Below are 25874 nucleotides of genomic sequence, written 5' to 3' on the forward strand. Positions count from 1 at the left end.
CGCTACTGTGCCCCCACTCCACTCCTCCTCCTTGTCCAGTAGCTGAAGGGCTAGAACCCAGACAGAGTCCCAGTGGTCTTGAGCCAGTGAAGCAGGAAGCTGTCAGAGTTCTTTCTGCTGCTCCTCCCCCTGGGGCTCCACTAAAGCGCTTTCTATTACATTCTCTCTCTCTCTCTCTCTCTCTCTCTCTCTCTCTCTCTCTCTCTCTCTCTCTCTTTCTCTCTCTCTCTCTCTCTCTCTCTCTCTCTCTCTCTCTTTCCACACAAACCTTTAATGTTCCATTTGGAAACAGAAAAACAGTATCCATTTATGAAAGTGGTTGTGTAGTGTGTATCACCCTGTGGAACTGCACATTGTTTTTAGAGGAACGTATTTGTTTCAACAGTAAAGCATTCTGATCCAAGGCCAGAGGCCACAGAACCATTTTGGTAAGTTTTCATTTCAGGGTCTTGCTTTATTCTAAAGGATAATTACACAAAATTGTGAATGTTCAGACAGGAAGTGATGCAGTTGCACAGAGGATAGTTCTGAAAGCTGTAATATAATAAGTATAAGACATACCTGGTAGAGTACGGTGTAAACAGCACCAAGGTCAGCGGTTTATTCCCAGAGCACTGTATTGTCACACTTCTGAATATGTAAGCCATGCTGGATAAGAATGTTTGTGAAACACTGTAAATGTAATGAAATAAAACAATATGTGAAGCTGTACAGTGTAACACCCAGTTTAGGACTCGTACATCATTCATTATAGACTGAATGCGTGTCACCTAATATTCCTTAACTAATGAGGTTCTATTCTGTTTGAGGGCATTTTTAGTAATCCGAGTTATAATGATCAAGATTTTTAATTAAGCCTTGAATTTTAAATCTGGACATTTTGTCATTATGATTAAATTGTTACAATAGATTTCAAAGCATACCCGAGTGCATATTTCAATATTTTTGGGACCTTCTCTGGGTTTTAAACAAGAAGAGACAGAAACAGAAAATGTGAGTTTTAGATTATCACTTCTCTCCTCATTCTTCCCCGATTATAATAAAATCATTTATATAAAATAGTGTATCAAATTTGTTACGACATGCACATTTTAACTTTCTATTTCTAAAATGCATTTTCCTCAAAGGGGAACTTTTGTAAAAAAACTATTCCCTGTTACTGTTGTAGTGTGGATTCATCAGTAGTGTGCTGGGTTCTGCTTTTTCACCAAGTTGTTTTTGTTTCTTGTACCATTTGCCCAGAGCTGGAGAGTTCTTAGCAGTTCAAGCCTTGTTCACGGTTAGATTTCCATCAGAAGAATGTGCTGCTGTGCTGGTGAGTCTGGGAGACAGCACTCTGACAGCTACACTCACAGGACACCCTGGAAACTATTTTTCTGCTCTTATTAAAAGTTTCTCTCTAAGGGCCTGGGCGGTGTTTCCAGTCGGGCTTAAAGCAAGAGGAAGAGAGCCAGACCCCCTCACCTCGTTAACACATTTCTCACATACCTCAGGCACTGTCAAAAAAAGTGAAGAGAATTTAGATGCGTTACATCAACCTGAGCCGCCATTGCAAAGCTAATGCGTTTATGGGAATAATGTAGTGACATGTTTGTCACAATTTGGTTTCTCTGAAAATGATGTGGTGTCATATTTCATTGTGGTGCAGGCCTTCTCCACGGAGTATTTATGCATGTCAGGTGAAATTATATCCCAGTACAAATGTGCAGAGTCTGAGCACTGAGGAGATTTTGTTCATGGGAAGTTTCAGTTGTTCTCCACTAATAATTCTGTTCATGTTCAGGCCCTCATGACACCAGTGAGAAGACTGAATAGTTGTATAGAAGCACTTCAATAAATCCAGATTTGTGTTGTAAATTGTAAATGAGGTATTAGCAAACCAGCCATCTATAAGGATCTTTTTTTCTTTATATATAAAGACACTCATGGGCAAGAGTGGAGAACAAAGGACTGTTGGATTGTTACTATGCAGGCAACCCCACTGTGGGAGGATGTATGATGCAGAGGATGTTTGAACTATGGATGTTTCCACATCTTCAAGAAACACAAATGGCGACTGTTGTCACAGTGAGCAATGGATGATGTACAATATGAATGCTATGGCAAGAGGAAGCCAGGTCAGAGTGGGATGTCACCATCCTACACCCTGATACTGGGAACCAAGACCCAATGAACCGTCACATCAGAGCTGAACACCAGGTGGAAGATCATGGCGAAACTGGGTACCAGTCGTAGCAGACCACGTAGACTAAGTGAAGAACCTGAAAGTCTGCTGGGAGATGTGAATGCAGCATAATAGATCTATATTATCACCATCGCTGAGGGCATCCAGTTGACATATGGTACAGCAAGAGGGATATTTGAAATGCTTGGCAACAGGATTAACAGCATCAAGGAGAAGCACCTCCATGGAGAAAGGGAGTATCCTCCACGGAGAAGGAGAGTATCCTCCATGGAGAAAGGGAGTATCCTCCATGGAGAAGGAGAAGCACCTCCATGGAGAAGGAGATTATCCTCTATGGAGAAGGAGTTTGGAGGCCAAGGTAAGGGCAACATGGAGAAATAGTATCCACCTGTTACAACTACAGAAAGGTACAAACGTCAAGGTACTAGAGAAGCACAGCCAGCTGTCTATAACCAAAGCCTTTGGTATAGCCATGCAAAGATGAATAGCTGTGACTGCTTGCCTGAAAAAAATAGACTAGAGAAGAAGAAAAAGGATAAACAGGGCATTCTCCCATGAGTCATCCAAAATGTACTCTCAGTAGCAGTGTAATAGCATACAGACAGACCCACCAAAGCTGGAGACTGAGCATTACTGGAAAACTATATGGGAGAAGGAGGGATCACATAACATCAAAGCCCAAAGGTTACTGAACCTGAAAGAAGACCACAGGTACATTCCTGAACAGGATCCAGTAACAATCACATTAGCAGACATGGATCCTACTACTCGCTGGAATATGGTGGATTGAAAGACAGCACAGAGACACTAATCATGGCAGCACAAGATCAAACTCTGAATACAAGATAAATAGAGCATGGGATCTACCACACAGGCAGGACCCCCATATTCAGCCTTATGCTAGCAAGCAGATAAATGGAACTCCATAACTGAGGGGCAGGTTTAGTTTACAGGAACATCTGTGCTGAGAATGGGCAGGAGGATCTGAGATCACACCCCCAAAATAGTAGTGGCTAATCACCCAAAAATAACAGTAGTGGACAAACAGCAGAAGAGGGCTGTAGTGTCAGACATATCAATCCCATAAGTGATAGCAACATCAGAAACAAGGAACATGAAATCTGATCCAGCAGATCTCAGGAACATCATCAAAGAGATGGTTGGATGGATGGATGGATGGATGGATGGATAGATGGATGGATGGATAGCACAGCCTTTGAAGTGTGTAAGTAGATTCCACAGACACTTTGAAGTGTAATAGATTATCTATAATAAGCTTAGATTATGAACATGTCCAAACTATTAAATCCTAGCACGTTGACCATTAAATCCTAGCATGTTAATCATGGGCATGTTTACATTAGTGTGCAAATTGCAACCGTCTATTGATGGATATGACCTTGAAAATATATCTGGCGAAGCAATTACCAATAGTAATCAGAGCATCAGGCATTTTTAAGCAGCATAATTGCTTTTCCAGTCATTTGTCCTCACGCTGTCCTGCCGTATGTGGGTACATGCATTAACAGGAATCGGCTCACCACACTGGGTACACACATTTAACAGGAATCGGCTCACCACACACTGTTTGTATAGGGAGGATGTCTGTAAATGGAAATGAAAAACAAACTGTCCAAACAATTACCAGCTGTAATCCCTATTAGGAGTCAAATTTAGGCTGATGTTTGTCTAAAATACCAAAACAAACTTCACCCTACAATTCCCTACCCTAACCCTTGAGGTTGTTTTAGTTGCAGGCATTTTGTGAGACCATTATGATCAGTTTACCAAATGCATTCTAGAACCAAACTGACAGAGATGTTCAGGCACCATTGTAACCAAGGGTTAAGGGTTAGGGATTAGGGTTAGATGCTCAGACACCATTGTAGCCAAGGATTAGGGTTAGGGGTTGTGGCTAGATGTTCAGGCACCATTGTAACCAAGGCTATGTGAACAAGAACTGCATTGGACAGCATAATATGCCACTATACTGGGAGGGTAGCGTTAGGGTTAATATGACTGTGACGGGCAGGGGTGAGCAACGAAAAGGAAGCGATCACGCCAAGTCTCAGGGAAAAATGATGGTTTAATAGAAAGTGTGCAAACCTAAAACCCGTGCACTATCTCCAAACCAATGTAATGCATACAGTTCTGTCAGTGTGTATGAAAATGTTTGTAACTGCCTACAAAAATGACGAGTCATATCTTAAAAAATTATTTTCAGCTGTAATATTGGCCAATACCTTTTCAAGAAGTCACACACAAAAAAAAGATATGTAATGCTTTGTAACATCCGAGGAGAGGCCCAAGGTGCCCGGAAGAGTGTGGCCAGCAGTGGGTAACCGTCATGGCCCTCTACGCCCTCTCAGAGGGCCTAAAATATTCATAAAACAAAAATATATATAATATAATTTATCCAGTTTTATTTGATCTACTTACAATTTGACAATTGACATCTAAACAATTACAAAAATATAAGCAAATAAATTATTCGACCGTGTCTATTCAATCTGTGTTGGAACGTGAGGGGTTAGTTAAGTGGAAGCCTGTGAGCCTGTGTCTCCTATCAGGATTGTGACGCCTCCGCAGAATGTTGGTGATTGGTGATCTCGCTGTTCATTTACAGAGGGCCCTCAGTTATAATTCAGCGCAATACCAGTTTCAAATGACAGTAAAATTGACCAATCATATCTTCCCTCTTAGTGGGCGGGCTTAACTGTATGATAATTTCCGCCCGCTGTGGCGACGCTAGCTGGAGTTAGTTTACCACCGCTAGCTAGTTTCAATTTATTCCTTTGATGCCCTCGTGCGCGTCGTTTACATATTCCGCTTCCGAGGAACACGGAGATTTTGCTTAAGAAATTATCTAGCACAGATGTCATTGTTTATTGCGTTTCTAAAGCTGTATTGTCATCTCAATTCTTTTCTTTTTTTTCTTTATTGCAGTTAATTAGGAGAAGAAACTATTTTTTTCGGGGGGTGGGTGCGAGCCCAGGTTTAATGGTTCGCTACTGGTGGCCAGGTTTAAACGGTTCGCTACTGGTGGCCAGGTAGGCACGTTGGGAAACCTATTTGTTTTTCAGATGTTTCTAGTCTCATCAATGCTCTATCAAGTAAGAACTTCAAAGTATATGTGCTTCTAATAAGTGCATATTTTAATCTATAAACTCAGAATTGTGAATAATTTAAAACTCATTTTCCTGACAGCTATTTGCTTTTCTTATGAGCTTTTCCATAGTGTCAAGTCCATGGGTTCATTTCATTTACACACATGAATAATTTTGCTTGCACTGCTGTTAACACATATCTTAAATATGAATCATATTCTTCAGACATAAAGTCAGAACAGTTAGATGACCAAGTGAAACACAAGTCTTGCTGTTACACACACACATTCATTTACACAGTTCTCTGTCAGCTACATCCATAATCACCTTTATGGCACTTTATGGCCATAATCATCTTTAAGGCTTATAAAGGCCTGTATTCCTAAATGTCCCCACACAGGCTCAGTGCCCTTCAGTGTGTAAGAGTTTATTCCCATGGGTTTCATGTAGGTGAAACCGACCAGACTTCAGGCTGCCCTCTGGCTATGAAAGGGAATCTGTCGCCACTGGTAGCTAGGGCAGTACAGTGGCTAAGAGAAATAACGTGGTCAGAAAGGTCATTGGAGCAGGTGTCTGCCATGCAGGTGGAGCCTGAAGGGAGATGGATCACTGTGCCAAAGTCACCTTTCCCCATTACACCTGACCCAGAAGTATGTGTGTGTGTGTGTGTGTGTGTGTGTGCGTGCGTGTGTGTGTGTGTGTGAGAGAGTTAAGGGGAGGGGTGTTGGCTAATGAAGGGGGAGGCTAAATGGTTAATAAGATGAGGTAAAACTATATTTCACCCAAGTGTGTCATTGAGTCAGCTCCAAAACTTAAAAGGTGACCTAATTTTGTTGAGGCCAGGAATTCTAGAACATTCTCACTTGCTTTCATAAATAAAAAAAAACTGTTTAGTGTGGAGATTCCATGGACTCAGGTTCAGCTGTGCTGGAGAATTCATGCTTTCTCTTGTGGTTTAACTTTGCTGCCATCAATAATACATGAACACAACAGATTTACTCCGACCTAGAGGGGTAGGGAAGGGGTAAATATATTCCCAAGAAATTAGACCAAACTGCCTCCTCCGAAGCAAGATTTATATAACAGATTTATTTCTCTTTTACCCCTGTCTGTTTATTATTAATGATCAGACTTTCATAGCTTGGCTGGTTAAGTTATAACTATAAGCTTAGTGGAGACAGGCAGATGCTGAAGGTGTTGAATGCAGCCCTATGCTCTCACACACTGGGACATTTTTCACATCTGCAGGCATAAGAGCCTGTCACGGGTGGAGGACACCACCTCTCCCATCTTCCCAACTTCCTCTGAACTGCTGTGACACAAAGAAGGGCAGAAAATCAACATGTGGCATTAATCTGAGGTTGTGAGACTGCATTAATAAGCTGGAATATTCACCCTGCTTAGCCCCCTATATTCAGAATATTGAGCCCCCCTCTGTTGCTGCCTGCCCTTTAAGGCCAGGGCAACATTTTAAATGAAGTGCTAACATGCCACCGAAGACTCTTATAGATTGGGCCCCTCTCTGACACCCCTGCACAGCTCCGTTAAGGTGCTCAAAATTTATGCTAGAGGGAATATTTAGTTTGGAATTTTAAAGTTACATGCAATTTTTCACTATACGGACCAATATAACCGATGTCTATAATAAATAGTTACATTCATCAAAACATGTCTGATATTCACAGGTACTACTTGCACACCTTCTACACACAGGTCGTACTTTACACACTGTGACACTGGGTGCAGGGAGATGGACGAGGCATGAGTCCAATGATTTTGGACAAACGTCACTTTTATTTTAAATACAAATAAGCGCAGACAGCGCACGTATAACATTCACACATCTATGACTCTCACAAAGACGAGCACGGGACACTGCGCGAACGCACATTAAATAAACAAACCACATAAGCCCCGAGTGATCACGAGACGAGCCACAGGTGAGACCGATGAACACACTCAGACACATCCACACCCACGAAGATCCACAGACGCAGACATCTAGACGTAGACAACATAAACACACGCCCAAAGGGGAGGGGTCAGGGGCTGTACCGTGACACACACAGGTCAAACTACACACATGTGAGCTGACATTTGCCAGTATTTCAGTGTCCCGTTTGCCCTCTCTGATGTTTTGGCTGGTACAGAAACTCCCCATTAATCAGCACCCTCTCCTAACCATCACTCAGCAATCTCTCTCTAACCATTACTCAGCACCCTCACTCTCCTTCACAATTTGCATATCTTTATGTTCCCCATCTGATGTTTTCTGTTGTTGACCACACCACCAGATGTTGCCTGAGGGATGTCTTTCCACTCTTCATTTATTTACCTCCACTTTAATTCCTCCCACTATCTGAGTCTTTTTTCTTTGAATTTTATTATCCCACTCATGTTCAAAATGTTAAAATATGCATAGAGGCTCATGGGAGCTGTTTGCTGTTCTGAGACATGCTGACTTCTAAAAGGATGAGTCTTCCCAAAGTTCAGTGCTCTTTTTGCTGGAGGCCTACTGTCTGATGTAAGGGTGGGTGTTTGTGGCAATGTATACTGTATATGTAAATAGTCAAATGCAACTCTGACACCATAAGCAATTCTATATTTTGATATGTAAATGTCATTTGCACAAGGACTTACAGTTAGCTAATGCATTGCAAAGCAGAATAAGCAAGATTTTCCCATTTACAAACCCTGAGATTGAACATGCTTCAAGACAAATTTGTGCTTCTAAACTTTGTATGAGGGGATGACTCAAGCATACAGACCTGCATTGATACGCCACACTGTAATGTGCACCATATGTGTATAATAATACTGGGCAGCGTAAAGGACAATGAACATAAGCAGGAGATTTTCACCATGTGCAGAGACAATGTTCTTTAGGGTGGAGGTTGATGATACATGGTACATTGACCATCATGTTTCCCTGTCCATTGCCCTGTAGGTTGTTTTGTCTGCATGCAAGTGTTTGGCATCTGTTCAAAAGAGAATCCTTGTTTCTGGGCTGTTATGAATTTCTTGGTTTTATTTTTCTGAGGTTGTCTGACCTTTAAGTATCTGTCTATCTATCATGGAAGCATAAATCTCAGTGGAAGGTCACTTTAAATGACAGAGCAGGGTTAGTGGATGCTGAGGGTCATAGTGCGCAGAGGTCACCAACTTCCTGCAGAGCTGATCACCACAGACCTGCAAACTTTATGTGGCCTTCAGATTAGCTCAAAAACAGAGAGCATCATGGAATGGGTATCCATGGCTGCCCAGCTGCATCCAAGCCTCACATCACCAAGCCTTAAATCGCCAAGCTGTACATCACCATTTAAATCACCAAGCCTCACATCACCAAGCCTTAAATCACCAAGCCTCACATCACCAAGCCCATTACAAAGTTTTGAATGCAGTGGTATAAAGCACGCTGCCACTGTACTCTAGAGCAGAGATAATATCGGGGAGATTATGGTGTGGGGTTGTTTAGTTTGGTTGAGGGGAGATTATGGTGTGGGATTGTATACTTTGGTGGAGGGGAAATTATGGTGTAGGATGTTACCAAGACATACATACCAAGAGATTTTGGACAATTTCATACTGCCAACTTTAGGGAACAATTTGTGCACAACTCCTTGTTCCAACATGACTGTGCACTAGTGCAGAAAACAAGGTCCATAAAGATCTTGCGAGTGCGTTTGAGTGCGTTTGGTGTGGAAGAACTTAACAGGCCTGCACAGAGTACTGACCTCAACTCGACTGCCAGGTCCCTGGGTTTCCCAGCAAAATATTACCATTATTATAATACTACCCAACACATTGTTGCTGCTGGCTTGCATTCAAATTGTGCATATGTTAAGCAACACACACAGGCACACACCAGACCGTTTACATAATGTAAAGAAAATATTACTGAGACCAGACTATCTGCAACACATGGTGTATTCTGACACCTTACCATCATAGCCAACTTTACATTTTTCAGTACTGTGGGACTGGACCAGATGAGCAAGCCTTCACTTCCCATGAACTAACTCCTAACCCCAACCCTACCCTTAGGGCACCTTAACCCCAACACCTAACTCCAACCCTAACCCTCAGGCACCTTAACCCTAACTCCTAACCGTAATCCCTAACCTTTGGGCATTTTAACCCTAACACCTAACACCTAGGGAACCTAATTCCCTAAAATTCTTAAAACTGCAATGGTTAAACCATTATTAAAGAACAGAAATCTTGATCCCACAATTCTTAATAATTATCGACCTATATTTAACCTTTCCTTTCTTAGCAAAATAATTGAAAAAGTAGCGTCAATCCAGTTGAATGACTATGTCAAAGTAAATCAAATAAATGACACTTTTCAATCTGGTTTCAGAGCTCTCCACAGCACTGGTAGTAAATGACTTGAGATTGAATAAGGATGCAGGCAAACTCTCAGTCCTTTCTCTGCTAGATTTAAGCGCCGCTTTTGACACCGTTGATCATGAAATACTTCTTGATCGACTACAGAGCTGGGTAGGCTTTAGTGGCTTAGTCTTAGACTGGTTTAGATCATACCTAACTGGGCGTGATTACTATGTAGCATTAGGTACCTCTTCCTCCACACGTCAAAAAATAACTTGTGGCGTCCCCCAAGGATCAATTCTTGGGCCGTTACTATTCAACCTATATATGCTTCCGTTACCACACATCATTAATAAACATGGTATTAGTTATCATCAATATGCAGATGACACTCAACTTTATATTTCGCTAGAACCTAAAGCCCTAAAATCAATTTGCTCACTGTTTGACTGCATAGATGATATACAGACATGGATGTCTGACAATTTTCTGCAGTTAAATAAACAGAAGACAGAGGTTCTTGTTCTTGGCAGTGATTCACAAAGGAATGATGTCCAGACTTATTTAAATCAAATGAATCTGAATGCCAGACAATGTGTTAAGAACCTGGGCGTCACCTTTGATAATGAGCTCTGCTTCAAATCACACATCATGACAACATGCAAGACAGCTTACTTTCATCTTCGAAACATCGCTAAGGTCATAGATATGCTCTCTCCTGCTGACAGTGAAAAACTTGTCCATGCATTTATCACATCTAGGCTAGATTATTGTAACGCTGTTCTATCTGCTCTTCCAAAGAGCTCTATTTCGCACCTACAGCGAGTTCAGAACGAGGCTGCAAGGGTTCTGACCCGCAGGAGAAAGAGAGATCATATTACACCTGCACTCCACTCACTGCACTGGTTACCTGTCAGCTTTAGAATAGATTTTAAGGTTCTAGTCATGGTTTTTAAATGTCTTCATGGTCTTGCCCCTCTTTACCTGAGTGAAATGATGGTTAAATATGTTCCAGTCAGGTCTCTCAGGTCTTCAAATAGTAATCTACTGGTGATTCCTAAAAGCCGATTAAAGATTGGTGAGGGTGCTTTTAGCCACTATGGCCCAAAGCTCTGGAATTCTCTTCCTGAAGAGCTCAGAGGCATTTCATCCCTGCAGAGCCGGCCCTGACCAATGTGGTGCCCTAGGCGAGATTTTGGTTGGTGCCCCCTGTATCTTCAATCATCGGGTTGATTGTGTCACTATTAAAGAAACAAATAAAAAGCAAATGACTTAAATATTACCATATAACAAGCAATAAATATAAAGGTGTTGCACAAAAAATATTTTAAAACTATTTTACATAACGTAGTCCAGAGAACAACTTTTAAATATCAATAATAAATAAAAAAAATAAATTAAAAACAACAACTACCACCAGTGCAAATCAGGGCAATTTGCCTACTGCAACATTATTATTGCAGTGCATCCGCAATGAACAGAGGAGTAGTATATATTTATTTTAAGCTAAGCTAATCATAGCACCTACTAGGATTGGGCAGTATGATGACAGTGGCGGTTTTCACTAAGATCATACAGAGGGGAAAAACCACAATGACGATTGAGTGTTAGTTGTGAGTCAAGCGAGCTGGTTTCAAAGAAAAACACAACAGCTACAGATTGGCAACATTTTGGATTTGTTTCAAATAAAAATGAGAGACCATTGGAGCACGCCCCCACGATTCTAATTCGATAATATGATTGGTTGATAAAACTGCCAATCTATAATAAAAGCTTTCCAAGTAAAAGGGCCTTTCTCTCTTTTACCTAGAAACAACGGTGTGAAATATTCTGATTGGTTGATTTTTTATTTCACCGCTGAGGTTTTTTTCAAGCACAAGTACGAAAAGTGGATTTGAAAGCCGATTTATAGGAAAAATACAAATTATTGGTGAAGCGTTATTAACATATATTACATATAATAGATAAAGCATCCTTTTTAAGATCAATTAACCTTCAGAGAAGGCGTTGAAGTCCCTGACACTTCGCCAATGGTATAGTGTTAATTCACCACATATTACCATTATATTACCTGTTTTTTGCCGCCTTTCCTCCTCCACGTTTCTCATTTTTCTACCCTGGGCACCAGAGGACTTCTGCCTTTTTGACGTCTTTGCAGGGAGATGTCACTCACTCTGTGGTGTACAGAGAAACAGTAACGAGGTGCGCAGAGCGCGCGGGGGAGGGCGGGTTGGCCAGGTTGGCGCGCGGGTGATAGGTGTCGTGTGTTGTTATTATAAGAATGATTAATTTGACTAATATTATTAAACAATGAAATTATGTGGACTTTGCTTGTTTTCACATTTATTAATTGTTCATTTGTTAAAAAAAAAACAAAAAAACGCATGCACGCGAGCGCCCCCCTGGACAGCCGGCGCCCCTAGCATTTGCCTATATCGCCTAATGGAAGGGCCGGCCCTGCATCCCTGCATAGTTTTAAGAGCAGTCTCAAAACATTCCTGTTTAGATCCGCTTTTAGTTAAGAAACTCTATCTTAATAGTTTTATCTTATTTACTTTACTTTTATTATATTATTTACTTTACTTTTTTACTTTTTATGTTATTTTAATGTTTTTAACTTAACATTTTAAGACAAATGTCTTTTTGTCTTATCTCATTTTAATGTTTCTTTGTATTTATAGCCTACTGTAAAGCACTTTGAGTTACATGTATGTATGAAAGGTGCTATAGGCTACAAATAAAGATTATTATTATTATTATTATTACTAACCCTTGGGCAGCTTAACCCTACACTAAATTAACCCTAACCATTACCCTAATCAAACCATAACCCTAACCCTTCCCTAAACTAACCCTAACCCAGGGTTGCCAACTTTTGACGTTCGCTTGGATTGAGATTTTAACCTGGAACCGGTGGCGAGTGTATTTTGTTGAGCGGGGGGTGGGGGGGGGGGGGGGGGGGTGTGGCGATATAACACAGCGATATAACACAGATTCAGTGTTATATCGCCGGTGGATGGCGCCAGAGCTAGCGAACTAGTAACGTATTGAATCATATATGTGGATCTGAGGTAAATAAACTGGATATTTTTTTTCGGCGTGAGATATCGGAAGTGTGGCGTGAGAGCGTGTGAAAACGGTCAAATGCGTGTGTCTCGGCAACCCTGCCTAACCCACGAGGGCATCAAAGGAATGAATCGAAACTAGCTAGCGGTGGTATGCTAACGACAGCTAGCATCGCCACAGCGGGTGGAAATTATCATACAGTTTAGCCCGCCCACTAAGAGGGAAGATATGATTGGTCAATTTTGCTGTCATTTGAAATTGGTATTGCTGAATTATAACTGCCAGGCCCCCTGTAAACGAACAGCGGGCATCACAGTCCTGATAGGGGGAGACACAGGCTCACAGGCTTCCACTTAACCCCTCACCTTCCAACACAGATTGAATAGACACAGGTGAATATTTTATTTGCTTATATTTTTGTAATTGTTTCGATGTCGTTTGTAAAACTGTAAATAGATAAAATAAAATTGGATAATTATATATATAATGTTTTAAGAATATGTTAGGCCCTCTGAGAGGGCGTAGAGGGCCCTGACGGTTCCCCACTGCTAACCCTAACACAGTGCGCCTTGGGCACCCATTCCATCACGAAGTCCTGAACACCAGCTTTGTTAGAAATTTACCACTGCATAACGGGAACAACCTACAATGCCATTTTGAAGATGCTCCAACCATAGCATCCTACAGCCTTCACAGTGTGGTAATATTCAAAGTAATATATCCCACTACTTGAGGGGCTCTAACGTAATGAGATCATCAGTGTTATTCATGTCACCTGTCACTGGTGTTTGTGTTGTGGATGATCAATCTAGGTGTGCTAGAGGAATCACATTTAGTGTAATCTGTGTAATATACCCAACAGGGTTTCTTGAGCCTCATCCTACAGACTAAACAGCTGACCGATGACACAATAATACATGATATAACAATATTGTGCTAGAAGTCTAAGATCTAAGAGAAAGCCACAGATATATATTTCTTAAAATATATATAGTTTGTCAGATTCATATATTTCTATATGGCCTGTTTCACCAACATTTCAAAAAATATATTTATATAATTCTAATGTTATAATGTGTCCAAGGGTTTAACCGCTGACCCCATCTTTAAACTACATAGTTGGAAACTGTACTATCCATTCAGAGAATGAACACACAGACATGCTAAACTGCTTATAATTATTCCTGGCCCATCATGACAGTTTGGATGCAGTTCGGTTTCCTCTAACATGTAGGAGGGAACGGAAGTCATCTTTGATTTATGCTTCCATGAAGAGTGGCTGGTGAGGCAGGAAAGTCCGACAGCATTTCCACCAACCCAGAGTCACTGCTCTGCCTGATGACAAATGAGTCTGTGCGTATAGCAGACTATACAATTAGAATTTTAATCATTCTTCCACAAGATGGATCTCCCTCCTAACAGAGCACTACAGCGCGGCAGCCATACTGTCCGCCTCATTTCAGCCACACTAGAGGCTCAACCCGTCCACCACAGGCAGGACACCCTGCACTCAACACACTATTTGTGAACATCAAACACAACATAATAGATAAAATTCTGAATAATGTCATAGTGATTATCTTAGTGGATGTGAAAGCACATGATAAAACAATGCTGTGATGAAGATTACAGGACTGCATAATGTCTCCCAGTTTCCTGACATGGAAAAAACAGAAAGTCCAAAGGAAAATGCCAATCTCTCTGATAACTGACTGCACATCAGGGAATACACACATCATTATCTGGAGCTGCACTGCCCATGTACGTTGGGTGACCATTGTGAGTTCTGTTCTCAAGTCCTGATGACTCACTGTGAATCAGTTTGTCGGGCAGAACCTTAAATATCTGATTTGGATTATTAAACAGCCTGGGTCAGATACAGAAGTAACGACAAGGTATGTGTGTGTGTGTGTGAGTGAGTTGGTGTGCACAAAAGGATCTGAGAAATAGCTCTTAGTGGCTCCCCTGCCCTGTAATGATTGCACAATCACACCTCTATTGAATTTTCCTGATTTCCACACACATCTTAGACGATTATCAGGCCAATCACCATTCAGCAAGCTGTTCTGATGAACTGATATTTCTCTGGTGATTGAAATACCACCCCCCCCCCCCCCCCCCCCCCCACACACACACACAGACCCCAGCATGTTAACAGTCACAGAAAATGGCTGAGCTACTGGCCACCTGAAATAGAATACTATGCTGCCATGACAACCTCTGTAATATCTGACCAATTCAATGGACAGAATTTCAATACACCTAAGATTCATAATCACATGTTCGATGTATAAGGAGATCAGGCTGATATGTGCTGTGTGTGTGTGTGTGTGTGTGTGTGTGTGTGTGTGTGTGTGAGCATGTGCATTGAATCCTTGAGTTCTCGGAAATATGATCTATACCATTTTGATGCAAGTGGGTGAGGATGCAAAGATCAGCATTATAATATAGTGCTCAGTACCACACACCTGTCTGCTCTGCTCAGTACCACATACCTGTATGCTCAGTACCAGACACCTCTCTGCTCTGCTCAGTACCACACACCTGTCTGCTCTGCTCAGTACCACATACCTGTCTGCTCAGTACCACACCTCTCTGCTCTGCTCAGTACCACACACCTCCATGCTGGTAATGGGTGGAGACCTCCATAGTAGGCAATTTAATACCCCATGGGGTCAAATTGATGGCTGGATTCATTAGGTCTGTGCTCTTCAAGATGGCATCAATGGCAGGTGTCATGCTCTCACTTCTGGATTATTCAGGATTATTTCTCTTTGTCCCTTACTGGTGCATGTGAACAATTTGCAGCTCAATGTGACCTAATATATTATTTTCAGTTATACATAGAAAACATGCATTTATTTATTTAATTTATTTATGTGTATGTATATATTTTAAATGCAAATTATTTGTTGTGGTTTTACAAAACATAATTATGAGAAATTTCTAAACTCGGTCTGTTCTCCATTCTAAATCCATTTCATTTCTGGCGTCCCCCTAATAAGTGTATACTGGCCGGAATTTCAATAATGTAATGTTTATTTATTTGAAATTTGAATATAGTTGCTAATAAACTTTTAGGTACTTTAACCTGAGATACAAAACAGGTGGATTTGAGATATTTAACATAATCCTACATAGCTATTATTTAACATAATCTCACATGCTGTTATTTTCACCATTCCAGAAGCTGCTTGATTTTTTTCTTCTTGGTATCTCAACAAACGTTTATAAAAGCACTTACCCTTTGCACTGAGTGTTTCCTTCTAATCTCCTCCTTAGTTCAGTTCATCATAATATGATATGTTTTATGGTCTTTCTTAGCTCTATTGTATCAAAACAGAGTTCATTAACACTGATATCAAATGAAGTGTTATCATTTAAGTGGCAGTGCTTCCTATTAGCCAAATATATAGTTCTATTGTGAAGAGTTTAATCAGTACTTGGTGTCTTCCAAAGGCTATGGATAATGAGTTTGAGAAGAATGTAATGAATATAAGAGAATATAAGCACTGTTATAGGGTGCGTGTGCTGGATTGCTGTGGGTGGGTTTAAACTTGTAGGGGGTTGGTGTGCTGAACACAGTCGGTTGGTGTGCTGGACACATAGTCGGTTGGTGTGTTGGACCCGTAGTCGGTTGGTGTGTTGGACTTGTAGGGGGTTGGTGTGCTGGACTCATAGTGGGTTGGTGTGCTGGATTCCTAGTCGGTTGGTGTGTTGGACCCGTAGTCGGTTGGTGTGTTGGACCCGTAGTCGGTTGGTGTGCTGGACTTGTAGGGGGTTGGTGTGCTGGATTCCTAGTCGGTTGGTGTGTTGGACCCTTAGTCGGTTGGTGTGTTGGACCCGTAGTCGGTTGGTGTGCTGGACCCGTAGTCGGTTGGTGTGCTGGACTTGTAGGGGGTTGGTGTGCTGGATTCCTAGTCGGTTGGTGTGTTGGACCCTTAGTCGGTTGGTGTGTTGGACCCGTAGTCGGTTGGTGTGCTGGACTTGTAGGGGGTTGGTGTATTGGACTCGTAGTGGGCTGGTGTGCTGAATTCCTAGTCGGTTGGTGTGCTGTTTTTGAATATATTGTTAATTGTAATTGCAGCTGAACATGTCTTAATGTGATGAAGTGTGAGTTATTAAAATTAATTGGAGGCCCATTTAACAAATATCTGTGTCCTTAAATATTTTTATTTTTTGTGACGCTTAACAGATGGCTTGTACTGACTGAATCTATAATTGGAGTTCTCTGTTATTTAGCAAAAAACAAAGGTATTTATACAATAATATGTAAAGTAATGCCAGTCTGGTCACAATCCACATCATGTTGGTATATAATAGTGGTACTACTAGTGGTAGAAGCACATTTCTATGTTTATGCACAATCATAATAGAAATGCATGCTCCATAGTTGAAGTATCCCTCTGCTAACTGCATATCTCCAGTTATTAGTTAGTCTCCCTGTCCTATTATATACATGAATATGTACTTACAGGTTCCTAGTAGAGGGAAGGCAGCTTACTCCACCAGCCCCTACTCCACCTGCTTGACCAGCTCCAGCCTCTGCTCCACCACCTCCAATCCCTGCTCCACCTGCTGCACCATCTCCAGTCCCTGCTCCCACAGCTCCAGTCCCTGCTCCCACAGCTCCACCGCCTGCTCCACCAGCTCCAGCCCCGGCTCCCACAGCTCCACTAGCTCTAGCCCCTGCTCCCACAGCTCCACTAGCTCCACCACTTGCTCCACCAGCTTCAGCACCTGCTCCACCAGCTCCAGCCCCTGCTTTACCTGCTCTACCAGCTCCATGTTGTTTCAGATGCTTGCCAGTTTTCTTGGACTCCAGGATACACACACAAGTCACACATGGAGTAGGATATTGTTACTCATTCACACTGAAAGAACATCTCAGCTTGATTATTATCTGGAGATTTCTGGAATAAAAAATACTTAAACTAAGAAAGTGCTGCAATAGCTTTGAAATGGATATTAAATAACCAACATGAGGAGTTATCTTCATTCAAAGGTTCTAGCTCCCTGGATTGTGATGAAATTATAGCAACCCCCTAAATATTTTAATCTATTTACATTGTTATTGAATTCCCTATTGGCTTTCTCTTTGTTGTAAAATACCAACATTTCTCACATGGAGACAGAAATGTTCAGGCTAGGGTTTAGTTTATTTAGTACTCTATGTACTCTAAATCAACTTCATAAATACCTGATGCTCTTGTTATTTGCATAATTTCAAAAAACAAAACAAACAAAAAAAACAATTGAAATGTAGAAAATAAGACATTGTAACTTCATTAAAAAAATTGTGTTTTAGAGAAAGCATGACATAACAAAAAAAAGTCATGGGGCCCCCTGACTCCCCCCTTCAGGTGTGTCTGAAGGGACAAGGAATCCTTTCATCTATGTCTACGTATGTACTTGCGTGTGTGTTTTGTTATGTGTGTCTGTGAAATTCACACTTGTTCCTTGTGTTGTAAATGTGCTACACTTGTTGCTTGAGGTTGTCTGTGTCTGTGTGTGTCTCGTCCTTGTTCCTCATAAGTTGTTGTTTTGACTATGTGGTGTTAATCTGTGTTCTAGTCTTTTGTCTAGTGCTAAGCGCTATTACTATGTGCAAAAATAAACAATTGTTGCACAAGCTGCTCTTGTCTAGGTGACCTGCCCTCACCTTCACAATGTCACACATATTTTTAAGATTCTTTAAGATCAGTAACCTTAACCAGTCCACAGTTTGTGGTATAACCTCAAACAATTCCCTGAATTTTCATATAAAAGGTAAAGAGAACATGATTTTTTTTTGTATTGTTTTAGCTGCGTGACAATCTTTGGTGTGTGTGTGTGCTTGCATGTATATATAGCTCCATGAGGACCAAACATCCACATAGAAACAACTATAACATTTTGTGTGTGTGTGCATTTTTGTGTGCATGAGCTGCATGAGGGATGACTATGAAGGATTAGGAATAGTATTTATATGAATGGACATAAATATATGTATGTATTTATGTGTATTTAATGAGCAAAAATTCCCTAAGCCCTTGGGTGGTGGGTGTCTGCTATGCAGTAGCCTCATATTAACTACAGTACATGAACACTAGTGATTGGTGTGACAGTGATGTGGAGACAGATGGGTGGACACAAACACATGTGCATCTCATCCCGGAGCAGTACGGCACACAACAGCACACACACAAATGTCCAGGAATGCCACAGTACACACACATACATGTCCAAAAATGCCACAGCACATACATGCCCAGGAGTGGGATAACACACACAAGCACACACACATGCATTAGGCTGGGACCACGCTGTCTCTCTCTTACTCTCTTTCTGCTACACACACGCACCTTCACCACATTCTTCAGTGTCCTTGTGTTAACCACATATTCTTCAGTGTCACTGAGCTTTGAGTTCTCAGTGACTTCAGAACAACTCATGAATGATTCCTGAATCCTGCTGCTCATGAAACAAATGCAGTAAACCAACAGCAAATCTATGGTTCACAAACCCAAACGTGTGTTAATGAAGCCAATTAATGAGTTAATTAAGCCCAAATAAACGTGTGTTAATAAAGCTAATAAATGTGTTTATAATACCTAAATAAACATTAGGTTGTAAGTGAGCAGACATAATTATGTGTTTACACATCGAGTAGAGTAGATGTGTGTTTATAAGGACACTCCATATGCATACTATGACAGTCAGTGTTTATAAGGACACTCCAAGTGCTGTTGACAGTGGTATGTGCCATGCAGTGGTAAAGGCAGCAAGTCTGAACTGTCTTACCTGCTCTTGCAAGCAACAAAATGGTCGTACTCCCTTTTCTCTTCTGTCTTGCTGAAGTCAGATAGTATGTGTGTGTGCATGTGCTATATGTCTCCAAGGCAACTCACACTTCTGTGTACACCATCTCCTGTCTATCAAGAGGTCATACAGCAAAATGTGTTCTCATGGTGACAGTTACTATGGCAATGCTCACTGGGCTTCACCCCTACTTGGAGGCCACTATATGCTTAAGCCACAGGCTGATACATATGCATGTATTCTGTCTCTAGAGAGGTCACAGTGCACATTAGACTTAGGGGTTGCTCAATAGTGGGGCCCACAGCAAGACACAGAACACATACAGAAAGGGAATATATTTTTAAATGTGTATGTGTGTGCATTTGTGTGCATGGTTGTAGCTGACATCAGAAGATGAGCAGAGGGAGACTGGGAGAGAGAGAGAGAGAGAGAGAGAGAGAGAGAGAGAGAGAGAGAGAGAGAGAGAGAGGTAATGAGACAGACAATGGAAAGCAGAGAAAAAGCCCCGGGGAAGGAGGAATTTTGTGGATATGGGTAACGTATGTGGTAACGAGTCTAGTTGGAGCAATAGCTGGCATTTAGCACCCTTCATCCATTCAGCACCCCTCCCCCATTCAGCCCCTCTCCTCCATTCAGCACCCCTCCCCCATTCAGCCCCTCTCCTCCATTCAGCACCCCTCCCCCATTCAGCCCCTCTCCTCCATTCAGCACCCCTCCCCCATTCAGCCCCTCTCCTCCATTCAGCACCCCTCCCCCATTCAGCCCTTCTCCTCCACTCAGCACCCCTCCCCCATTCAGCCCTTCTCCTCTATTCAGCACCCCTCCCCCATTCAGCCCTTCTCCTCTACTCAGCACCCCTCCCCCATTCAGCCCTTCTCCTCTATTCAGCACCCCTCCCCCATTCAGTCCTTCTCCTCTATTCAGCACCCCTCCCCCATTCAGCCCTTCTCCTCTATTCAGCACCCCTCCCCCATTCAGCCCTTTTCCTCCACTCAGCACCCCTCCCCCACTCAGCCCCTCTCCTCCATTCAGCACCTCCTCCCCTATTCAGCATCGGCTCCTCCTTTTAACATCCCCTCCCCATTCAGCATCGCCTCCCCCATTCAGCATCCCTCCTCCATTGAGCCCCTCTTCTCCATTCAGCACCCCATTGCCCATTCAGCACACCTCCCCCATTCAGCACCCCCTCCCCCATTCAGCACCTCCTCCTCCTTTAGCACCCCCTCCCCCTCCATTCTCTTCCAGTGGTAGGTGTAGCTGGCGGAACAGCAACCAACTTCATGCCGGCTCCTGGTGAATTCCCAGAAACAAGCTTTCACACATTTCTCCACCACTACCCCACCCATCTCTTCACCACCTCCTCACACACTTCCAGACGTCCACACCACACTAGTTTGTTCAGTTTGCTGCATAATGAAGAGAGCTAATGAAACCAGGACACTAAATAAGACGCATCTGTGACCTGCCCGTGTTTGTGTCTTACAGAGATGAGCAATGTGACCTAACCTTGCCAACCTTACCTCTTTCACTGCTTCCAGTGACATCCTATAAGTACACATCTGTTGACCTCAATTTGTGTTCTAATGTTGAAGTAGGACAATTTAAATGTAGCACCGACAGTGAAGGCGTTTTTCTTCCACGGAGGCAGTGAAGCGCTTCAGTCTAATCCCCTCACCCCCCGCCATGCTGAGCTGCTGAACTGAAGAGACTTTAACAGCAAACCTACTGATACAATGTGGGCAGCTTAGACATGTCCAGGAGGTGCACACATCCATCTCCTGTCCAGGAGCCTTGCTTTCTACACACATGCGTCTCACCTAGTGTGCAGCTTCATGCCTCTTCCTCTGGGTAGCTACTTAATTCTCCTTCAGAATTAGGTATCCTTTCTTTGCTCTCTCTCTCTCCTCCTCTATCTTACTGTCTCTCTCTCTCTCTCTCTCTCTCTCCCTCTATCTCTTTCTTCCCTTTTTCACTCTGCCTGTGTGCTGATGTCTGTGATGTCCTCTCTCACTGCTGTGCTGAACTGTTCCAGTCAGATTTCAGCCCCTGCTCAAATTTCCAACATGGCCACATGATGATGGGGTTTGCCCAGAGCTGTAGTAGATGAACATGAAAGAGTCTCTCAGTAGCAGGTGGATGTCTTGATCATCTTCATCTGCTGATTCTTGAATAGGCTTAGAAAAAACAATAAAAGCAAAGTTTGGAAGTGAAGGAGACAGAAAATGTGTAATCTGTGTTGGACAGCTACAAGATTACTGAGTGTCACCCCTGCAGAATGACAGACACATACACATACCCCGACCCTCTCTACTAGGGATGTATATCTTCACCACTAAGCTAGATTCGATACACATCTCGATACACTGCCACCGATGCGATATAACTGCGATACTCTGAAACCCCTTGTCAATACGATGCGATACAAATCACTCCTGTGCACGATATGATGCGATTCAAAAATGATTGGTAACGATATGACTTATTATATGAGGATTCGGTATGATAGGTGATCATTTGATACAGTTAGTTGAGGTTTGAGGATGTATTGGCCTAACCCATCAGCAGTGATGGCTAAGTTACCTTGAGAAAGTAATCCAATTACTGATTACTGATTACTCCTTTTAAAAGTAACTTAGTTACGTTACATATTACTTGATTTTAAAAGTAACTACGTTAGATTACAAGTTACTTTAGAAGTTACATTCAGCAGCAAAATCAAATTTTCCAATACTCACTTTATTGGAAGTGCATTTTAACAGTAACAATGTATTGAAGCAGGTTCGGTAACCGAGGCAGAAACTGCTTAATCCAAAAATCCAGAGGAGGAAAACTTTATTGATAACGCAACCCTGGCGCGTGCAGGCTCCGCCCCCCCAGTGTCACTTAAAGGGCAAGACTCGCCGTGAGGAGTCGCTACAGTATCTCCTGACATTACGTTTGTGTAGCTGCGCGGTATAATTCGTAAATTTATTTGTAAACGCAATACAAGCGAACTGTTCAGTCAGACAGCTTGTGAAACGAAATACCATTACAATTTCAAGCATTTTAAAGTAGGCGACGTTAGTCAAAATTCCAGCACTTTTCAAACGTGGAACACAGTGCAAAATTAAAATTCGTCAAGTAAATGTTCCTTCCTCTGTTTTTGAGGGGTGTTTCTTTACACTACCACATATCGTTACGGGAGGACACTGCAAAAAAAATGACGTGTAAAACGTGCTCGCGCTCTCACAGGGTCGCGTGCAGCGTGCGGAGTCGAGCGCTACGGTCAGACGCAAAAGTAGAACTGAGCCAAGAAGAAAGCAAAAATATATATTTTTACTAGGGAAAATAAAAATAGTAACGCACAGTTACGTGGATAAGTAACTTTAATCTGATTACTGGACTGGAAATAGTAGCGCATTATATTACTCGTTACCGAAAAAAGTGGTAAGATTAGAGTAACGCGTTACTGACATCACTGCCCATCAGTTTCTTAACTCAATAGCACAATTCTACTTTACTCTCTATTAACATAGTGAATATTATGATCTGCAACACTACTGTCTGCTAGACTTACGAGGGGGTAGCGGCCGCAGAGATGTCCACACCGTGCCGTCTTATCATGTGTCGCCAGGTTTGTTGTGCTACTAACGTATTTGATAGCCCCACGGCATTGTTTGCAGATTGCGTGTGTCTTGTCAAGTTGACCACATCGCTTAAAAAACCCGAAATATTGCCACACGTTTGATTTGTGTGTCTTTTTTGGTACCTTAAATATCTTTGTCTTTGCTAATGCTCTCGTTTCCCTCCATTTTTGTCGTGTACGTCTGCGTGTTTGCGTCAGTACCTGAGGACACGATGGTGCATTTATGTTGCCTCTGAAAATGTTAGAATAAGTAATAGATACTGGAAAACAAAACACCCGATTTAATCATGGTATTTGCTGATGCAAAAAGGCTAGAGGCGATGCATCGTGAATTCGCCCGCAAATTAAACCAGATGCACGTTGAATCTACTGGTGCAGTCGAATCGCAGACATGTGTACCGATTCACCGATGTGAATCGGTGCATCTCCACATCCCTACTCTCTACACACACATACACACTCACCAATGCAGAACTAAACAAAATAGTAGAAACACACTTACCCACCTGTGCACTGAGTCTAATTCTCATTCTCTTTCCAGTTCATGGCCTGCAGCTTCCCCAAGCCAATAATGGGCTCCATGCAGCTCCAATAGATCTCATTACTCTGCCCAAATGACTTTATACACAGCCTAAGACATGACACACACAGAGTCCACCGGGACAAGGAGGCCTGGCTTCATATTGACCATAAAATATTTACCACAGGAGATTGTGCTTTGAAAGTGCAGGATTGTGCTAGAGTTAGCGTCCAGCAGACTCCTACAGCAATACAGCTCTGCCAAGTCCAAATAAAAACATCTTTCACTGTTCCAAATCATAGGCCCGCTTTCTGCTTATTAAGGTGGCTTGAGATCTCGTTCTTCTTCCTCTTCTTCTCCTTAACCCTAATTGTTCTTTTGGACTGCTATTTGTTTGACAGCTTTTGAGACAGAATCACCAAACTGTGAACCTCCATCCTATACCCTAATGGCGTGCCTTTGTTTTTTAGAGACATTGTCACATCGGTCCAGTGGTGGTAGCAGGACGACTTCACTACCCATGATCGCCTGCGGTACATTTTGCCCCCATTGTCATTATTATGAGAGAGTAAGTCACGCAAGGACTTTTTTTCTTCAAGCGGCGGGAATGGGCTTCCATATGTAAATCAGTCAAAAAAATGAAATAGAAAAAGTTTCCCATTTAAAATAACTGAAATATACGGAGCCCGGCAGGGGACATGGGTAAAAAATAAAAATTAAACGAGGGAACGTTTTACCATTCGAGCGCACGTTTTCTGTAATTCGTGCTCACGATTTATTAATTCGTGCGCACGTTTTGTTTTAATCGTGGGCACGTTTTAATTAAACTCGTGCTCACGATTTAGTAATTCGTGCGCACGATTAACAATTCGTGCGCACGTTTTGTTTTAATCGTGCGCACGTTTTCATTCATTCATTTGCAAACCCTACTGGCCTAAGCGCATACATTGCAGATACAAGGAGAGAGGCAGTAACAGTTCCCTGAAACTGTATATACTTTGATTGTTTAGATTTATGCTACAATGAACAGAGATACGTTTATTAGGTCTTATTTGCTTATGCGTCATGAGGACATTGTAGCTTCCCTTGCACAGCGGGGAATCACAATCAGTAAACGGCATCTGAAGCGAATTCTAAGCCTTTTAATGAACATTTATGAAGAATTTTAATGTTGCTTTGTGTTTCAGGTTTGAATAGGCTACTTTAAATGCTTGAAATTGTAACTACTTTGTTTCACAACAAATATCTGTCTAACTGAACAGTTCTCCTGTATTAGGTTAACAAATACGAGCCTCTTGTAATTCCAGGACGAAACATGAGAGAACGTGAAGACGTTCAGATTGGGTGTTTTGAAAATAAACAACCATTAAACAATGTGATTAAAAGCGAATTATTTCGAATAATTTCGAGTATATGTATAAATGTTTAACTTATTTAAGTTTATCGTGCTGGGAAATATTGAACTGGACCTTGAAAGTGACGTACAGGTGCTTTAATTCCACCTTATAAAGGTGTATGAACCCTGCAAACATAACTTTGTTCATTGCGCTGAGGCGCGGCGCGCGAAGTTACAAAATTCGAGAGGTGCACGACCTCGTGAATCGACAGCGCGCTAGACCCTCGCGCACGGGCAGAGCCACAGCATAAGCATATAAGACCTAATAAACGTATCTCTGTTCATTGTGGCATACATCTAAACAATCAAAGTATATACACTTTCAGGGAACTGTTAGGCTACTGCCTCTCTACTTGTATCTGCAATGTATGCGCTTAGGCCAGTAGGGTTTGCAAATGAATGAATGAAAACGTGCGCACGATTAAAACAAAACGTGCGCACAAATTGTTAATCGTGCGCAAGAATTACTAAATCGTGCACACGAGTTTAATTAAAACGTGCGCACGATTAAAACAAAATGTGCGCACGAATTAATAAATCGTGAGCACGAATTACAGAAAACGTGCGCTCGAATGGTAAAACGTTCCCTCGTTTAATTTTTATTTTTTACCCATGTCCCCTCCCGGGCTCGGTAGAAATAGATTTAATCCGTTCCAGCACTGTGAAACATCCCCAAACCATCCTAAACTATGAAAAAAACATGCTTTTCATTAAGAAACACACATGTATACTTACATTAATAGGAAATCTAACAATATCTTGCAACAAACCATTTGTGAATGTTAAAATAATAATAAAAAAGTCAGACATTAGCATTGTATGGTTAGGTAGCTAGCTAGCCA

At 41.9% G+C, this 25874-nt stretch overlaps 1 long non-coding RNA gene across 1 annotated transcript; it reads left to right on the plus strand.

Annotated features, from left to right (window-relative positions):
- The first annotated feature begins 320 nt into the window (after nucleotides 1-320).
- Nucleotides 321-17384, plus strand: LOC143526898 (uncharacterized). The gene is made up of 3 exons (XR_013133986.1): nucleotides 321-428; nucleotides 1243-1315; nucleotides 17168-17384. It is a non-coding gene; the product is annotated as an uncharacterized LOC143526898 (long non-coding RNA).
- Nucleotides 17385-25874: the final 8490 nt, after the last annotated feature.

The sequence above is a fragment of the Brachyhypopomus gauderio genome, chromosome 1 (genome assembly GCF_052324685.1).
Source record: "Brachyhypopomus gauderio isolate BG-103 chromosome 1, BGAUD_0.2, whole genome shotgun sequence".
NCBI lineage: Eukaryota > Metazoa > Chordata > Actinopteri > Gymnotiformes > Hypopomidae > Brachyhypopomus > Brachyhypopomus gauderio.